The sequence below is a fragment of the Artemia sp. Qi Xiang Cuo genome, chromosome 8 (assembly GCF_049724085.1).
Source record: "Artemia sp. Qi Xiang Cuo chromosome 8, ASM4972408v1, whole genome shotgun sequence".
Lineage (NCBI taxonomy): Eukaryota > Metazoa > Arthropoda > Branchiopoda > Anostraca > Artemiidae > Artemia > Artemia sp. Qi Xiang Cuo.
The window spans coordinates 76,804,449-76,825,360 of NC_142801.1; the positions used below are offsets into that span (position 1 = coordinate 76,804,449).

Consider the following 20,912-nt stretch of genomic DNA (forward strand, 5'->3'; position numbering starts at 1 on the left):
TATCCTTCCCAAAGACCTCTTATCCAAATTTCAAGATTTTGTTGAAAAGAAAGTCAAATGATTCAATAAGTGTGCATCAGTGGCTTAAATGGCCCCACTGAGGCAAGGGGCATAAATTATGCATGTTGCTGGTTGTTTATAAGTAGGTTTTAGAATTGACAAGGGGGGATGTTTGATCCTGGGTGTCCGAAACTTTAGCTCAAAATTTATAGAGATTTTGAGCTAATATGATCTGCACCAAAGAAAATCATTATAATCATTTTCTTTTGTATAAGAAAATTACAAATTTCATTTGGAGGGGAGGTGTTAGGGGGCCCAGAAATGGACGAAATCTGATTTGTTCCTGAATAATTTATTTGTAGCGATCTATTACGAATCGTTCGCCACGTCAGTATTTCCAGAGCTTCCCAAGAGTATATTCTGAAAATAACACACGTACCCGAGTATATCGAGACGCTATATGCACATATTTTTTCAATTTTTTTCCAGTATTTGGAGAAAGGCTTAAGGAATCGAGTTGAAACTATTAGGGAGCATTGAAGGCAGAGGTAAATCGAGAGACACTATGTGCATCCAGGTTGCTGAAATAGCATGTCTGCAGTATCTTGAGAACGGCTTGAAAGATGGAGTTCAAACTTTCCGGCGCTGTCGAAGAAAGAGAGGAGGAGAGTGGGGCAGGGGATATTTAATTTTTTTGCAGATGGAGGGAGAAGGAGCGAGACAATTGTGTAGCTAATTCAGACAAAAATAATGTATTTACACCATAAGCTTCTATGAGACTGAAAATTCATGTACGGTGAAGTAGCAAGAAAATCAAAAGACACTATGTGCTACCAGGTTGTCAAAATGGCAAATCTACAATATTTCTAGAGCGGCTTTGAGTATTAAATTGAAACTTTCAAGGAACTTTAAGGGAGGGGGGGGGGCAAATGGACGTAAAATTGTCACTTGGAGGAAAAAACAGTGTTAAATCAAAGATTACCATGCGAATTCTCGCTAATAAAATACCATATCAGCAATATCCCGAGATCGAAAATGTGCTTCCCAAATGGATCATAGGTAGTGCAATAGCGCTGCCTAAGTAAAGAACGATGTTGGCACAATGTATTATTTTTTTTTTGGTTTCCATACCAGGGCACTTTGTATTGAAGGAATTGTCGTAGAAACTTGGAAAATGTCTAAATCGATTGGAAATTGTAATGGCTAGTGCCCCTTTTAATAGTCAAAAGTGATTGGAAGGCAACTAACACCCCTTCCACGCCCACTATTTCCCCAATCACATCCAATCAAAATTTTCAGATAGCCATTTTGTTCAGGGTAGTTGATTTTCAGATAGAAATTATACTTTTGAGGAGGACACTCCCCCACAGCCCTCAGGGCAAGGGTTTTAAGTTATGCCCTGGGGGCATATAAGAACGATGTTGGCACAATGAATTGTTTTTTTCCTTTAGACCAGGGCACTTTGTATCGAAGAAGTTGTCGTACAAACTTCGAAAAGGGCGCATTCAATTGGAAATTGGAGTGGCTTGTGCCCTTTTTAATAGTCAAAAGTGATTGGAGGGCAACTAGCCCCCCTCTCATGCTCACCTTTTCCCCAAGCACATCAAATCAAACTTTCGAGATATCAAATTTATTCGACGTAGTTGAAAGTTCTGGAAATTAGGTCTTTGAGGATGACAACCCCCCCCCCCTCCCAAATTCCTGCAGGGAAAGGGTTGTAATGTATGCCCCGGGGGCATACATTACATATGTATGCTATTTTATAGAAAGCGTTGTCGTAGAAAATTCAAAAAGGGCTTATTCGATTGAAAATTAAAACGTCTAGTGCCCTTTTTAATAGTCAAAAGTGATTAGAAGGCAACTAACACCCCTTCCACGCCCACCATTTCCTGAAAAACATCCATTAAAAATTTTGAGATAGACATTTTGTTCAACGTAGTTGAAACTTCTGGAAATTATACCTTTGAGCAGGATACTCCCGCCACAGTCTTCAGGGCAAGGGTTATAAGTTATGCCCTGGGTGCATATAAGGTTTTCATTGAAAGATTTGTCGTAGAAACTTGAAAAAGGGCTCATTTGATTAAAAATTCAAAGGGCTAGTGCCATATTTAATAGTCAGAATTGATTGGAGGGCAACTAACCCCTTACCGCGACTACCGCTTATCCAAACACATCCAATCAAAAATTTGAGATAGCTATTTTGTTCAACGTAGTTGTAAGTTGTGGAAATTAGGTCTTTGAGAATGAAAGCCCCTCCCCCTCAGAGCCCTCAGGGCAAGGATTACGAGTTATGCCTGGGGGCATATAAGGTTTTTTATTGAAAATTTTGTCGTAGAACCTTGAAAAGGGGTGCATTCGATTGGAAATTCAAAGGGCTAGTGCCATTTTTAATAGTCGAAAGTGATTGGAGGACAACTAATCTCCCTCTCTCGCCCACCTTTTCCCCAAACACATCCAATCAAAATTTTAGATGGCCATTTTGTTCTAAGTAGTTGAAAGTTTTGGAAATTAGATCCTAAAGGATGACGACCCCCCACCCAAAGCACTCAGGGCAAGGGTTGTAAGTTATGCCCTGGGGGCATATAAGGTTTTTATACCAAGCATTGTCGTAGAAACTTCAAAAATGGCTAATTCGATTGGAAATTGAAATGGCTAGTTCCCTTTTTAATAGTCGAAAGTAATTGGAGAGCAACTAACCCCCCTCTCACGCCCAACATTTCCCCAAACACATCCAATCAAAATTTGAGATAGCCGTTTTGTTTAACGTAGTTGAAAGTTCTGGAAATTAGGTCTTTGAGGATGCAACCCACTCACAGCCCCCAAGACAAGGGTTGGAAGTTATGCCCTGGGGGCATATAAGGTGTCTATAGAAAGCGTTGTCGCAGAAACTCAAAAAGGGCTCATTCAGTTGGAATTTGAAATGGCTAGTGCCCTTTTTGATTGTCGAAAGTGATTGGAAAGCTTGAAATTTTATATAGTAAAGATCGATCTGGGTACAATGTATTATTATGATTTTTTTTTTTTTTTTTTTTTTTTTTTTTTTTTTTTTTTTTTTTAAGACTAGGGCACTTCGTATTGAATGATTTGAATGAATGAGTCGTAGGAACTTCGAAAAGGGCTCATTCGATTGAAAATAGAAGGGCCTAATGCCCTTTTTAATAGTCGAAAGTCATTGGATGGCAACTAGTCCCCCTCCCACACCCACCCTCCCATTTGTCCATTATGTTTAAAAACTAAATGTTGCATTAAGATTAATTCAAAATGCACTGTGTTAATGCTAATTCCCAATAAGGCATCTCAGCTGTATCCCAAGAACGACCGAGGGTATTATGTTCAAACTTTCAGGGCTACTTCTTCTCTTAAAATTTAACTAAATCAAAATATCGTAAGTGTATCCAAGCTATCAATGAAAGTAAACAGTTTTTCTGCGAATGGTATCAAGTTTTCTATTTCAGGTCAACTAGAGGAGGTATGAAACTAAATTAAGCACTATTATTTGTGTCTAGATTTTTGAAAGGGTGTATGTTGTTAAAAATTGTTGAAAGTTTTTCTCAAGCATACAAATAGAAGGCCAAACTATAAATTCTTAAAAAAAAAGAAAAGATTTAAAATATTATTTTCTTTTTCTCTGAAAAGACTATGTCAATATAAAACGAACAGAAATTAATTGGAAAACTTTTTCCATAAAATAAGTTTTTCAAAGAAAAGTAAGGAACTCCATTAAACCAAAAATGAGCAAACAATAAAATGAAATAACCTACCAAGCGTGAAACTACCACAAATCAGCATCGATAAATAAATGAAACCCAAAACGAACAGAAATTACAATAAATAAGCGAGTCAAACTCAAAACAAGCATAAATAACAAGAGTGGGGATCAAAACCCCTATGCCTTCCCAAGGCCAGAGCATAATTTGCACTTTACTGAAAAAAAAACAAATGAATGTGAATTATCAGTTTAATGTACATATACTGATATTTAGTAATAAAAATGATAATATTATTTGATTTATTAAAGTTATGAAGGTAAAAAAATTTATTTTTTTTGTTGCCCACTCTGATACATAGGTCTGCAATATCTTGGGAACAGCGTTGGCGAAGGAGTTGAAACTTTCAGGTACTGGTGGACAAAGAATGGGGAGGCTAGGGTGAGGAAAACTCAAATTTAGTGTAAGATGAAGGTCAAGGGGCTGATTTGGTCTTATCTCCAATCCAGAAAAAAAACACCGGTGTTGCCGGCTTCTAACATATTCACGTTTAAGTAGCGAGATAAATCAATAGACAAATTGTGCTGCAATGTTTTCAAAATCGTGTAAATGCAATATCTCAAGAATGGCTAACGACTGTACGACTATAGGCATCAAAAGCAACTATAGGCTATACGACTATGGCATTCAGGTTATCGAAATGTCGTACCTGTAATATCTTGAGAACAGATGTTAACGGCTTAAGAGACTAAGTCAAAACTTCGAGGAAGTATCGGAGGGAGGTCCAGTCTTTTAAATTTTGACTTGGAAGGGGGGGGGTAAATCAAAAAACCCTATGTGAATCCAGGCTATTGAAATAGCACGTCGGTAATGTCTTGAGAATGACTTTGGGTCTCAGAGTTCAAACTTATAGAGTTCAAACTTTCAGATATCTTTGGACAAAAGGAGGAGAGGGGGTATTAGAAATTCAAATAGTGCTGTGGAGGGAGAAGAGGCCAGAAAAATTGTCAATTCAGAAAAAATAATGTTGTTTGAACTTTACGCTTCTAGTTTACTTAAAATTCATACAAGGTAAATTAACAATAAAAATCAAAAGATACTATGAGCTACCAGGTTGTCAAAGTAGTGTATCTAAAAAAAATTCATGAATAGCTTAGGCTATTAAACTGAAACTTTCAGGAAATTTCAAGGGGACGAGCAGAGGGCATTGAATTAGTGGATGAGAAGGCATCTAGCCCCCTCCGAAGCTTTTTTCTACTACCTAACCCAAAGACATCTGATCAAAATTTTGAGATAGCCATTTTGTTGGAAACAGTTGCCAAGATTTAAAAATGTGATTCCAGGGAATACACAACCCCCTAAGTTTCTGGGACAAGGGCTTTAAACTATGATGGATGCCTATTATTTACAATTAGGTTTTATAACAGAAAGGGGGGACACGTTTGACCCTGGTTGTCCTATTAGCTCAAGGATCAACCTCTGGGTTAAGAAATCATACTGCTTTTGGAGTGTGAGAGTGAGGGTCATAAGGGTTCTGGAAATGGGCAAAAACCTTTTGTTCCTAATTAGTTGCATTTCAAGTGAGCTGTTACCCGGAGCTCAAGTTCACTAGGGCTAGGATTCCCCGGCATTTCCCAAGATTGTACTCTGGACACGGCACGCGTACCTGAGTAAACCAAAAGAAACTACGTGCATCTAATCTGTTTTTTAATTATTTAAAATATCTTGAGAATGCTTAAGAGATCGAGATAAAAACTATGAGGGAGTATTGAAGGGTGATATAATCAGGTGGATCTATAGTTTTGATGAGATGGGGGAAATATATTGAAAGGCACTATTTTTATTCAGCTCATCGAAATAGCATGTCTACACTATCTAGGGAACAGCTTGGGGGTGGAGTTGAAATTTCCAGGCAATTTTGGAAAAAGAAAGGGAGGAAGGTTGGTCAAGGGAATTGAGTTTTAGGTTCGGGGGAAGGGCCAACGAGCATACCAATTTTTGCCTCCAAACAATAAGTAAACAACATTTTGTAGTATAAGATCCTATGGAACTTAACGTTAATGCAGCAGGGTTAAATAAAGAGATACATCAAAACACAATAAGTACTACCAGACTGTCAAAATGACTTATATGCAACAACTCAGAAACGGCTTGGGGTAGTAAATTGCTTTGTTGTTGAATGTGCTTTTCTTATTTTTATATTTTTTTTTTTATTTGATTAATAATTCTTATCTTAGTATTAAATAAAAAAAACAAGTTTTTTAAACTGAAAGTAAGGAGCGACATTAAAACTTAAAACGAACAGAAATTATTCAGTATATGAAAGGGACTGTCCCCTCCTCAACGCCTCGCTCTTTATGGTAAAGTTTTTTATTGTTTTAAAAAATAAAGTTGTGAGACAGAGTTAAACTTTAGCGTAAAGAGCGAGGCGTTGAGGAGAGGACAGCCCCTTTCATATACGGAATAATTTCTGTTTGTTTTAAGTTTTAATGTCGCTCCTTACTTTCAGTTAAAAAACTTGTCTTTTTTATTTAATTTTTGAACGTTTTTGAATAAATGCAGGTTTTGATTTTGGCTCACTGTACATGAATAATTAAAAAAAAAATTCATATTAATTTTACTTTTATTTAGTTAAATGGCTTTCTCGAAATTTATTAAATATTATTTACGAACGTTTTTATTTGTAATAAACATACGTATATGAAAGGGACTGTCCCCTCCTCCCCGCCGCGCTCTTTACGCTAATGTTTTTTATTGTTTTAAAAAATAAATTTTTGATACAGAGTCAAAAATTATCGTAAATAGGGAGGCGTTGAGGCAGGGACCGTCCCTTTCATATACGGACTAATTTCTGTTCGTTTTAAGTTTTAATGTCGCTCCTTATTTTCAGTTTAAAAAACTTGTTTTTTTTATTTAATTTTTGAACGTTTTTGAATAAATGCACGTTTTGATCTTGGCTCACCGTACATGAATAACTAAAAAAAATTTTCATATTAATTTACTTTTATTTAGTTAAATGGCTTTCTCAAAACTTGTTTAATTATATTTACGAACTTTTTTATTAGTAATAAATATACATAGCTTACGAATTAACTTACGTAACGAACTTCTATATTCATATATTTTTAATTTGTTTATTAGGGGATTCGCCCCCTAGTCAATACCTTGCTCTTTAAGCGAAAGTTCGAATTTTGTTCCAATTCTTTAAAAATGACTGCTTAATCACAAAGGCCGTTAATTAGAATAAATAGCTCTTATGAAAGTACTAAAAAATCTTTGGCTTAAAGACCGAGGTATTGACTAGGGGGTGAACCCAATAATATATATAATATTTTTTGTTCGTTTGAAGTTTCGATGTTGCTGCTATTGCAGTTGAAATACTTGTTTTTTTATATTAAATTTCTGATCTTTTTTTAAATAATGCTGGGAAGTCCGGCGTCCCCTTTATAGCAATGTCCCTTCCCCCATGAAAACAACCTTCATGGAAAGATCCTCCCAAAAAACCCCCCCCCCCCCCCACTCCCCCCCTACCAGGCAAAATCTCCCCAGAAAACGTCTGTATACTTCCAAATAACCAATACTATATGTTAACATTGGGTAAAATTCATAAGTTTCAGCCCTCCCCCGGGAATTTAGGGGAATTAAGTAATCCTAAAAGACATACTTATTATATTTCGAACATGCTGAACAAAATAGCTATCTGAAAATTTTGATCAGGTGACTTTGGGAAAAAAATGAGCGTGGGAGGGGGCCTAGTTGCCCTCCATTTTTTTTGGTCACTTAAAAAGGCCACTAGAACTTTTAATCTCCATTCCAATGAGCCCTCCCAAGATATTCTAGGACAACTGGGTCGATACAATCACCCCTGGGGAAAAAAAAACAAATAAACACGCATCCGTGATCTTTCGTCTGGCAAAAAATGCTAAATTCTCCATTTTTGTAGATGGGAGCTTGAAACCTCTACAGGAGGGTTCTCTGATACGCGGAATATGATGATGTGATTTTCATTAAGGTTCTATAACTTTTAGGGGTCTTTCCTCCTTTTTTCGAAAATCAGCCAAATGTTCTCAGGCGCGTAACTTTTGATGGGTAGAATTAAACTTGATGAAACTTATATATTTGAAATTAGCATTAAAATCTGATTCTTTTGATGTATCTATTTGTATCAAAATACCGTTTTCTAGAGTTTCGGTTACCATTGAGCCGGGTCGCTCCTTACTTACAGTTCGTTACCACGAACTGTTTGATTAGCAATATTAGTAGTAAATCTTGCTCTAATTGGAAGACGATTATCTCTAAGCTTCACCCAATAAAAGAGACATCTAACTGGTATATTCAACTTGACGTTAAACCCCTGCCCATACACTACCTTAACATTGCCATAAAACTTTAACGTTTTCAAATCCTCACTTCATTTCTATATCATTGTGTTTCCAAGCACAAGAGTTTAAACAAGAAGTGTGCAATATACGTAGAAAATGAAATCATTCAAGGACACTTTATAAATAAAAGTTTACTCACAGAGTGACCGATATCTCACTTAAAAATGTCACGACCTAAAAACTTTTTATACCTTTATTGGCTTAAGATTTATCGCAAAAAAAACAGATTTTACAAAAACAAAGCTACTTGTCACTCCAGAAATCGCATTTTCTTAACTGTCTAGACTTATCGCTGATCACCAAGACTTATCGCTATCCCAGGGCACTAGCTATCCTGGTTTTAAAGATGTGGGATATTTTGCCATAAAAAGTAAGGAACAATATGATTGGTTCACTAAAAACCGTCACAAAATGAAACCAATGGTATCAAGAGGATTCAACACCTTAAAGGATCATCCTACCTCGTCCAATGTAATTTTTTTAATTTTGTGTTACCAAACTATCTAGTTTCGACTAGGCGGTTTTGCCATGACTTGTAAAGCTTGGATAAATAATCCAAATAAATATGATCCAGATCCAGGATCACAAAAATGATCCAGAAAAATAGAAGCCGGCACCTACTTTCCCAGAAATCTTAGAAAAACCATTTAGTTTCCCTTGTTTTGTGCTGGATATAGAGATATCCAGTTTTGATGAAACTCATATCATGAGAAAGTATTTTTTTTTTTTTTGAATATACAAAGCAGGATTTCTTTTTTAAGTCCAGAAAGGGCTGTCACTAAGAACGTTCTAGTGTACCTGCTAGGAAAAAAGAAACAGTCAACTCAAAAGAAATGTCATGTGATTAATTTTACAACGTTGGGAGGTCCTACTATTAGTGACACTATGAGTAGAGCGTTGGGAGGTCTTACCTACTATGAGTGAAAACCATTTGGACAAATTTTTGCTGTCTTTTCGATCAAATTTATTAGTCAAACCACGGATTCTCACAATACCTTTCAAAAATAACTATTCCCCTAGGGGAATTCGCTACTGGACACTTTGTCTTTAAGATGGTTCTTACTTACTTACTTACTTTCGGCGGGAACCAGACGATGAACTGTCCTGCCCGGCACAAAAGGATCTTAGAATGACATCCGACGACCCCTTGGACCTGTCGGCTGCAGCTTCTCCGGCGAACTTCAGCCAGTCTTTGTCCCATCTCCGACCGTGTCTCCTGAATCCTCCCCACGGTTCCAGGTCCTCCTTGTATTTTGCCACAGGTTCTTCTTTTGTCTTCCTGGTTTACGTTTCCAGGAGGGGGCTGGTTTGCAGACAAGGAAGTCTCGACGTATCGTGCCTTCGGGAGGGCGCAATGTGTGGCCGAGGAGCTTCAGGCGATGTTTTTTAATGATAAGCGATAGCTCTTCTGATTGGCCACAGCGACTCGTTACTTTACTTTTGGAAATCCTGTCCTGTCCCTTAATGTGAATGATTGAGTGAAGGCAGTAGGAATCAACCACATCCAAAGTTCTCGCGTCTTCAGCCTTGATCGGCCATGTCTCGCAAGCATAAAGTAGTACTGCTCAAACAGTTGCAACATAGATTCCGACTAATGAATAAGATTGTTCCTTGAAGCTGAGACTCAAAAAATGATTTATAAGGTATCCAAATTTCTTAAAGCACAATTTTTCCATTGAGATGTGGGACATTAGCCTCTCCTCTTGCTTTTAATAAACTTTTTTGTACAGAATATACCTCAAAAAGACTTTAACAGGGGCAAAAATTACATAATAATAGAGAGGGGTCAGGAGGTCCCGTACGAACACATGTGCTGCCATCTACAATTTAGTCTAACGCTGTACGAACATAATTTATTCAAGGATTATCGATCCACGAACGGGTCAATGACCCCTTTTTTCAAGGTCGATTTATTTGTTGTTTTCAAGTGTATTGACTCCGGGGTGAAGTTTGCACATGCACATTAACGGTGGGGGGGGAATGTATTGATTTATAACTCATGACGGGACACCATATATGGGCATAGAATACTGAACGAACACCATGCTGTCATCTACAATTGAGTTTAACTCCGAACGGGACTCCATTTATTCATGGTTTATTCATGTCTAATGGATGATGTCAAGGTCAATTTATTTGTTGCTGTTGTTGTTGTTGTTGTTTGGCCAGGTGTAATGACACGAGGGGTGATTTTACATAATCGCTAGGGGAATGTATTGATCTGGGAAAAGTGAATTTCCGAGAACTTGATTTACATAATCGGTGGGGAGAATGTTTTGATCCAGGAATGTGAAACAGGAAGTACATGCCTCCTTCTAAGCCGATCAGAGAGTCGGTTAAAAAAAAATATAAACCAATAGGACACTTGCGTACATATGGTTTCACCCATTACATCGCAATTCGCCCTTGAGATTTAATATATAACGGACATGCCTTGTGATTAAATTATCGGAAAGTTCTGTGACACTAAGGATATAACAATGAATATTATTGATGATCTAGAAGCCTTGGCTACATCGATTTACAATGTGAGTTCTGTTTAGTATATTTTAATTCTTTATTTTTAAAATAAAATTATTTTCCTTGGTCACCCTCCAGTACATTCAGGTAAACCCCCCCCCTCCCACTCTAATACAAACTCCACTATGCTATCTTTATAGTCGTTAGAAGACTATAAAATATGCTCTTTTTAACCATGTAAACCCACCACTGTTTACGACTTTAATTCTTGCAATGGAAATAATTCTCTTTTTTCGATAAAATTCATGCATTCTCTATTTCTATCTAAAGTGTCAACCCTTAGCTGTTAATATACCGTTTCCGCCGCTAACTTGACTTGAACATTGCCGCAATGATTTAAACAGGTGGTAATTACTGTCACCCTTTTAAAAGTAAAATCCGGCCTCATAATCCTTACGTTAGCGGCTTAAACTAAAGGTTTCACAGAAAAAGAAGAAGGATACTTTTGATCAAATTAACATCATAGCTTCTTCATCACAAATTTGACTTGTGCGTTACTGAAAAGGAGCCGGGATTTCTTAGAAAAAGAATACATAACTTTATTATGCGTAAATTGAATAGCATTTGATTTCTGAGTTTAGTATATTTCTCGCAAATTTTACCTTTTGCTTTGCTGAAAAGGGGGGAGTGGGGACTTCTTTTAGACAAATTCTTTCTGGACAAAATTATGGCTAGGTTAGGTTAGGAGGGGGGAGGTACTAAATTTTATTCTGTGAAAAAGGGGAAAATTATTTCAATTCTAACTTTTTTCTCTTCTTTTAAGTACAATTATGAAGAATGTATTGTCCCCCTCCACCTAAGAGAGCAAAAGAGGTTCCGCAATGATTTAAACAGGTGATAATTACTGTCACCCTTTTAAAAGTATATCTGGCCTCATAATCCTGACGTTAGCGGCTTAAACAAAAGGTTTCACAGAAAAAAAGGATACTTTTGATCAAATTAACATCATAGCTTCTTCATCGCAAATTTGACTTTTGCGTTACTGAAAAGGAGCCGGGATTTCTAAGAAAAAGAATACATAACTTTATTATGCGTAAATTGAATAGCATTTGATTTCTGAGTTTAGTATATTTCTCGCAAATTTTACCTTTTGCTTTACTTAAAATGGGGGGAGGGGCTTCTTTGAGACAAATGCTTTATAGAAAAAATTATGACTAGGTTAGGGGGGGGGGGTAATAATTTGTATTCTGCGAAAAAGGGGGAAATTATTTCAATACTAACTTTGTTCTCCTATTTTAAGGACAATTATGAAGAAGGTATTGTCCTCCTTCCACCTAAGAAAGAAAGAGAGGATGAGGCAGCCACATCAGCGCCAGCCCCTAAGCAGTCTGGGCAAGTTACGTCCGAAACGTAAGCCCCAGACGAGCGAGCTGTCGCTCAACCTGATGTCGCTGTCAGAAAGTTAAAAATAGATTGGACGGCTGCACACATGATAGCAAGCCCCAGTGCTCCAACCCCTCAAGCCCGTGACTTCGCTGCCCCACCTACACAAGGTCAGGAGGTTGCCCTCCAGCATGCGATGCCTGGGCCTTCAGGCCCTCAACTGCAGCCCGGATATAAAAATGTGAGCATTTTTTTTTTACCTAACTAATAGAAATATGCGAAAACAACAACAAACTCATTTTTCATCGCGCTGTAAAGGTGTGTGTGTGTGTCTCAGAGATATTAAAATATTAAACCCCGCCCCAACCATTGTTTTAAATTTCTCTGCACACCCCCCTACCTCAGAGATATCTAAATAAAATGTTTTTTTTTTTGTTGCTTGCTTGTCAAAGAAAACCACTCTTTTTTTCTAATCTTTCCTATTTTCTCTGGCCCACTGTAGCCATAAACTTCGCTATCTCTTCGCTATCTCATAATAATATTTTTTGTTAATTGCTAGTTTTGTCAATTACTGATCATAGATTGACTAGATTCTTTTAAGTCAAAGCAGAATGCTATTCTTCACCATTGAATATTATAGTTTTAAGGATTCGGTCTTCCAACAATCGATTCATTTTTTCAGTCAGTCAGTCAAAGCCTGTCAAAGATATTAAAAGAAAAATTGTTCCCCCCTTTTTAAATCAGGTCAATTATCGTATACAAGGGGGAGGGGGGGCAATAAAGCGCCGTGGGGTAAGGGAAAGCGCCGCGGGGCCCAATGGGCCGGGGGGGGGTCGGAGGGGGGTATTAAATAGTGGAAATTGAGGAGATTGTTTGAACAAAATCAAAACCTTCTATGTCATCCTTTTGATTTTCGTTAAGTTGGAACTTTCAGAATATATATATAAAGTAGAGAGAAGTAAATGCTAAGCAGCACGTTTTTTTTTAAAATAATAATAATCCAATTTTTTTTTAAACAGTAGGGGTGATTTAGACAGTTTGAAAATAAGCTATTTTTCATTTACAGGTTGTTCTAGTTCCATACTCGCCATCTCCCCCCTGCTCGTCAGTTGGAGAAGGAGATGACGCGCCTATGGAGCTTTACAATAACAACAACAATGAAATATATGAGCAGGTCGGTGTTAATTAACTTGAATGTATTCCTGATAACATTGATGACTTTTTAAGTGATTTTCTTTTTAATGTTGATAATAGCACAGTTGCGCAGGAGTGGGGGGACTTGAGTCCAAACACAATACAAATTTTAGAAGATTTTACCTGGGAGTTAACAGGGAACCCTCCTCTAGCCCCTGATAGCATACTTACACTTCAATCGAATGAAGTGCCTTTACATAGCCCTATTATTGAACAATGTGGGGGAGGGGGTGTTGTGGTTTACCTTGTCACAGTTAGTCACAGTTACATTCTCTTAATTTTTCAAAGTTCATTTTGAATTTCTTTCGTGAAATGCAAGAGTTGGAATATTTCAGTAGTGTTTTGTCGTGGTTTACTTTGTCGCAGTTACATTCTCTTAATTTTTCAAAGTTCATTTTGGAATTTTTTTCCTTGAAATGCAAGAGTTAGAATATTTCAGTAGTGTTTTTTCGTGGTTTACCTTGTCACAGCTACATTCTCTTGATTGTTCAAATTTCATTTTGAATTTCTTTCGTTGAAATGCAAGAGTTGGATTATTTCAGTAGTGTTTTGTAGTGTTTTACCTTGTCAAACCTACATTCTCTTGATTTTTCAAAGTTCATTTTTTATTTCTTTCGTGAAAAACAAGAGTTGAAAAATATCAGGTGTGTGTCACCATTGTTTACTGAGTCCATGTTAAATTCTCATGATTTTTAACAGCTCCTTTTAGAATATCCTTCAATGAAATGCAAGAGTTAGAATATTTCAGTTTTGCTTTGTCGTGTTGTTCTATGTGACAGCTAGATTCTATTGATTTTTCAGTTTATTTTGGATTTCTTTCGTTGAAATGCAAGAGTTGGAATATTTCAGTAGTGTCTTATCATGGTTTACCTTGTCACAGTTACATTCTCTTGATTTTTCAAAGTTCATTTTGAATTTCTTTCGTGAAATACAAGAGTTGGAATATTTCAGTAGTGTTTCGTCGTGGTTTACTTTGTCACAGTTACATTCTCTTGATTTTTCAAAGTTCATTTTGAATTTCTTTCGTGAAATGCAAGAGTTGGAATATTTCAGTATTACCTTGTCACAGTTACATTCTCTTGATTTTTCAAAGTTCATTTTGGAATTTCTTTCATTGAAATGCAAGAGTTGGAATATTTCAGTAGTGTTTTGTTGTGCTTTACCTTGTCACAGTGACATTCTCTCGATTTTTCAAAGTTCATTGTGGATTTCTTTCGTTGAAATGTGTTTTGTTGTGCTTTACCTTGACATAGTTACATTTGCTTGATTTTTCAAAGTTCATTTGGATTTCTTTCTTTGAAATGCAAGAGTTGGAATATTTCAGTAGTGTTTTGTTGTGCTTTACCTTGTCACAGTTACATTCTATCGATTTTTCAAAGTTCATTTTGGATTTCTTTCATTGAAATGTAAGAGTTGGAATATTTCAGTAGTGTTTTGTTGTGGTTTACCTTGTCAAACTTACATTTTCTTGATTTTTCAAAGTTCATTTTCGATTTCTTTCATTGAAATGCAAGAGTTGGAATATTTCAGTAGTGTTTTGTTGTGCTCTACCTTGTCACAGTTACATTCTCTTGATTTTTCAAAGTTTATTTTGGATTTCTTTCGTTGAAATGCAAGAGTTGGAATATTTCAGTAGTGTTTTGTTCTGGTTTACTTTGTCACAGTTACATTCTCTTGATTTTTCAAATTTTACTTTGTATTTCTTTCATTGAAATGCAAGAGTTGGAATATTTCAGTAGTGTTTTGTTGTGGTTTACCTTGTCACACTTACATTCTTTTGATTTTTCAAAGTTCATTTTGGATTTCTTTCCTTGAACTGCAAGAGCTGGAATATTCCAGTAGTCGTTTGTCATGCTCTACCTTGTCACAGTTAAATTTTCTTGATTTTTAAAACTTCATTTTGAATTTCTTTCATTGAAATGTAAGACCTGGAATATTTCAGTAGTGTTTTGTTGTGGTTTACCTTGTCACACTTACATTTTCTTGATCTTTCGAAGTTCATTTTGAATTTCTTTAATTGAAATGTAGGAGTTGGAATATTCCAATAATGTTTTGTCGTGGTTTACCTTGTCACAGTTACATTCTCTTGATTTTTCCAAGTTCATTTTGAAATTCTTTCGTTGAAATGTAAGAGTTGGAATATTTCAGTAGTGTTTTGTCGTGGTTTACCTTGTCACAGTTACATTCTCTTGATTTTTCAAAGTTCATTTTGAATTTCTTTCCTTGAACTGCAAGAGTTGGAATATTTCAGTAGTGTTTTGTTTTGGTTTACCTTGTCACAGTTACATTTTCTTGATTTTTCAATGTTCATTTTGAATTTCTTTAATTGAAATGCAAGAGTTGGATTATTTCAGTAGTGGTTTGTTGTTGTTTTACCATGACACAGATACAGTCCCTTGATTTTTCAAAATTCATTTTGAATTTCTTTCGTTGAAATGCAAGAGTTGGAATATTTCAGTAGTGTTATGTCATGGTTTACCCTGTCACAATTACAGTCTCTTGTTTTTTCAAAGCTCATTTTGGATTTCTTTCATTGAAATGCAAGAGTTGGAATATTTAAGTAGTGTTTTGTTGTGGTTTACATTGTCACAGTTAAATTCTCTTAATTTTTCAAAGTTCATTTTGAATTTCTTTCGTTGAAATGCAAGAGTTGGAATATTTCAGTAGTGTTTTGTCGTGGTTTACATTGTCACAGTTACATTCTCTTGATCTTTCAAAGTTTATTTTGAAATTCTTTCGTTGAAATGCAAGAGTTGGAATATTTCAGTAGTGTTTTGTTATGGTTTACCTTGTCACAGTTACATTTTCTTGATTTTTCAAAGTTCATTTTCGATTTCTTTCATTGAAATGCAAGAGTTGGAATATTTCAGTAGTGTTTTGTGGTGCTTTACCTTGTCACACTTAAATTCCCTTGATTTTTCAAAGTTTATTTTGGATTTTTTTCGTGAAATTCAAGAATTGGAATATTTCAGTAGTTGTTTGTCGTGGTTTACTTTTTCAAAGTTACATTCTCTTGATTTTTAGAAGTTAATTTTGGATATCTTTCATTTAAATGCAAGAGTTGGAATATTTCAGTAGTGTTTTGTAGTGCTTTACCTTGTCAAACTTACATTCTATGGATTTTTCAAAGTTCATTTTGGATTTCCTTAGTTGAAATGCAAGAGTCAAAAATATTTTAGTAGTGTTTTGTCATGGCTTATCTTGTCAAAGTTACATTATCTGGATTTTTAAGAGTTCATTTTGGATTTCTTTCATTGAAATGTAAGAATTGGAATATTTCAGTAGTGTTTTGTTGTGGTTTACCTTGTCACAGTTACATTCTCTTGATTTTTCAAAGTTAATTTTGGATTTCTTTCATTGAAATGCAAGAGTTGGAAAATTTCAGTTGTGTTTTGTTGTGGTTTACCTAGTCAAAGTTACATTCTCTTCATTTTTTAAAATTCATTTTGGATTTCTTTTGTTGAAATGCAAGAGTCGGAAATATTTCAGTAGTGTTTTGTCGTGGTTTAACTTGTCACAGTTACATTATCTTGTTTTTTCAGAGTTTATTTTGGATTTCTTTCATTGAAATGCAAAAGTTGGAATATTTCAGTAGTGTTTTGTCATGGTTTACCTTGTCACACTTACATTCTCTTGATTTTTCAAAGATCATTTTGGATTTCTTTTGTTGAAATGCAAGAGTTGGAATATTTCAGTAGTGTTTTGTTGTGGTTTACCTAGTCACAGTTACATTCTCTTGATTTTTCAAAGTTCATTTTGGATTTCTTTCGTTGAAATGCAAGAGTCGGAAATATTTCAGTAGTGTTTTGTCGTGGTTTACCTTGTCACAGTTACATTCTCTTGATTTTTCAAAGTTCAATTTGGATTTCTTTCGTTAAAATGTAAGAATTGGAATATTTCAGTAGTGTTTTGTTGTGGTTTACCTTATCACACTTACATTTTCTTGATTTTTCAAAGTTCATTTTGGATTTCTTTCATTGAAATGCAAGAGTTGGAATATTTCAGTTGTGTTTTGTTGTGGTTTACCTAGTCACAGTTACATTCTCTTGATTTTTCAAAGTTGATTTTGGATTTCTTTCGTTGAAATGCAAGAGTCGGAAATATTTCAGTAGTGTTTTGTCGTGGTTTACCTTGTCACAGTTACATTCTCTTGATTTTTAAAAGTTCATTTTGGATTTCTTTCATTAAAATGCAAGAGTTGGAATATTTCAGTAGTGTTTTGTCGTGGTTTACCTTAACACACTTACATTCTCTTGATTTTTCAAAGATCATTTTGGATTTCTTTCGTTGAAATGCAAGAGTTGGAATATTTCAGTAGTGTTTTGATGTGGTTTACCTAGTCACAGTTACATTCTCTTGATTTTTCAAAGATCATTTTGAATTTTTTTCATTGAAAGGCAAGAGTTGGAATATTTCACTAGTGTTTTGTTATGGTTTACCTAGTCACTTTTACGGTCTCTTGATTTTTCAAAGTTCATTTTGGATTTCTTTCATTGCAATGCAAGAGTTGGAATATTTCAGCAGTGTTTTGTCATGGTTTACCTTGTCACAGTTACATTCTCTTGATTTTTCAAAGTTCATCTTAGATTTCTTTCGTTGAAATGCAAGAGTTGGAATATATCACTAGTGTTTTGTAACTGGGTTGGTTTTTTGCAAGTCCAAGAATTTGTCTTTGTTGGTTTGAATATCTAAAGTACATATCCTTATCTGTTTCTATGTCTGAATCTATTTGTTTACATGTCTGGGTTGGTGATTGGTTAGGTTAGGTTAGCTAAGTTAGGTTAGGTTAGCTAAGTTAGCTGAGGTTAGCTAAGTTAGGTTAGGTTAGGTTCACTAGTAAACATTTCTCCATGTTTAAGTTAGGTTAGGTGGAGGTTAACTTATCATGAGCACTCATGATAAGCTAACTTAACCTAACTATAACATGGTACAAAGTCGACATGGGGGGATTTTCCGGCAAGTATGGCTAGGTTAGGCTAGATCAAGTTAGGTTAAGTTAGGTTAGCCTACGTACGCGTGCGTACGTAGGCTAACCTAACTTAACCTAACCTAACTTGATTTAGAGTAACCTAACCTAACAATACTCGCCGGAAAATCACCCCATGTCGACTTTGTACCATGTTTTAGTTAGGTTAAGCTAGCTTATCATGAGCGCTCATGATAAGTTAACCTAACCTAACCTAACTTAAACATGGAGAAATGTTTACTAGCTAACCTAACCTAACTTAGCTAACCTAACTTAGCTAACCTAACCTAACCAAAAACCTTCTCCGACATGTGAACTAATAGATTCAGACATAGAAACAGATAAAGACATGCACTTTAGACATTCAAACCAACAAAGACAAATTCTTGGACTTGTAAAAAACCGACCCAGATACAAAACATTAGTGAAATATTCCAACTCTTGCATTTCACCGAAAGAAATCTAAGATGAACTTTGTAAAATCAAGAGAATGTAACTCTGATAAGGTAAACAATGACAAAACACTATTGAAATATTCCAACTCTTGCATATCAATGAATGAAATCCAAAAAGAGCTTTGAAAAATCAAGAAAACGTAACAGTGACTAGGTGAACCATAACAAAACACTAGTGAAATATTCCAACTCTTGCTTTTCAATAATAAAAATCCAAATGAACTTTGAAAAATCAAGAGAATGTAACTGTGACAATGTAAACCACGACAAAACACCAAAGAAATATTCCAACTCTTGTATTTCAATGAAATAAATTTAAAATGATCTTTGAAAAATCAAGAAAATATAACTGTGACTAGGTAAACAATATCAAAAAACTACTGAAATATTCCAGCTCTTGCCTTTCAATGAAAGAAATCCAAAATGATCTTTGAAAAATCAAGAGAATTTAAGTGTGGCAAGGTAAACCACGACAAAACACTACTGAAATATTCCAACTCTTACATTTCAATGAAAGAAATCCAAACTGAACTTTGAAAAATCAAGAGAATATAACTGTGACAAGGTAAACCACGACAAAACACTACTAAAATATTTCAATCTGCATTTCAACGAAATAAATCCAAAACGAACTTTGAAAAATCAATAGAATATAACAGTGACACGGTAAAACACTACAAAATACTACTGAAATATTCCAACTCTTGCATTTCAAAGAAAGAAATTAAAAATGAACTTTAAAAAATAAAGAGAATGTAACAGTGACAAAGTAAACCAGCACAAAACACTACTGAAATATTCCAACTCTTGCATTTGAACGAAACAAATAAAATATAAACGTTGAAAAATCTAGAGAATTTATCTGTGACAAGTTATAGTAACAAAAAACCTAACTGAAATATTCATACTCTTGCCTTTCAATTAAAGAAATCAAAAATTAACTTTGAAAAATCAAGAGAATGTAACTGAGATAAGGTAAACCATGATAAAACACTACTGAAATATTCCAACTCTTGCATTTCAACGAAATAAATTCAAAATTAACTTTCAAAAATCAAGAGAATGTAACTGCGACAAGGCAAACTACGACAAAACACTACTGAAATATTCCAACTCTTGCATTTCAACAAAAGAAATTCAAAATGGACTTTGAAAAATCAAGAGAATGTAACTGTGACAAGGTAAACCACAACAAAACACTACCGAAATATTCCAACTCTTGCATTTCAACGACAGAAATTCAAAATGAACTTTGAAAAATTAAGAAAATGTAACTGTGACAATTTAAACCACAACAAAACACTACTGAAATATTCAAACTCTTGCATTTCAATGAAAGAAATTCATAATGAACTTTGAAAAATCAAGAGAATGTAACTGTGACAAAGTAAACCACGACATAACACTACTGAAATATTACAACTCTTGCATTTCAACGAAAGAAATTCAAAATGAACTTTGAAAAATCAAGAGAATGTAACTGTGACAAGGTAACACAACAAAACACTACTGAAATATTCCAACTCTTGCATTTCAATGAAAGAATTCAAATTGAACTTTGAAAAATCAAGAAAATGTAACTTAGACAAGGTAAACCACAACAAAACACTACTGAAATATTCCAACTCTTGCAGTTCAAGGAAATAAACTCAAAATGAACTTTGAAAAATCAAGAGAATGTAACTGTGACAAGGTAAACCACGACAAAACACTACTGAAATAATCCAACTCTTACATTTCAACGAAAGAAATTCAAAATGAACTTTGAAAAATAAAGAGAATGTAACTGTGACAAGGTAAACCACGACAAAACACTACTGAAATATTCCAACTCTTACATTTCAACTAAATAAATTAAAAATGAACTTTTAAAAATCAAGATAATTTAAATCTGAAAACTTAAACCACAACAAAACACTACTGAAATATTCCAACTCTTGCATTTCAATGCAATAAATTCAAAATGAACTTCGAAAAATCAAGAGACTGTAGCTGTGGCAGGGTAAACCACGACAAAACACTACTGAAATATTCCAACTCTAACATTTCAATGAAAGAAATCCAAAATGAACTTTTAAAAATCAAGAGAATGTAACTGTGACAAGGTAAACCACGATAAAACACTACAGAAATATTCCAACTCATGCATTTCAACGAAAGAAATTCAAAATGAACTTTGAAAAATTAAGAGAATGTAACTGTGACAAGGTAAACCACAACAAAACACTACTGAAATATTCCATCACTTGCATTTCAATAAAGGAAATCAAAATCAACTTTGAAAAATTAAGAGAATGTAACTGTGACAAGGTAAACCACGACAAAACACTACTGAAATATTCCAACTCTTGAATTTCAACGAAAG

General features: G+C 34.9%; 1 protein-coding gene across 1 annotated transcript in view; it reads right to left on the bottom strand.

Moving 5' to 3' along the window:
• Window positions 1–20,912, bottom strand: part of LOC148949806 (B-cell receptor CD22-like) — a 392,914-nt gene that overhangs the window by 210,736 nt on the left and 161,266 nt on the right. The window lies entirely within an intron of this gene.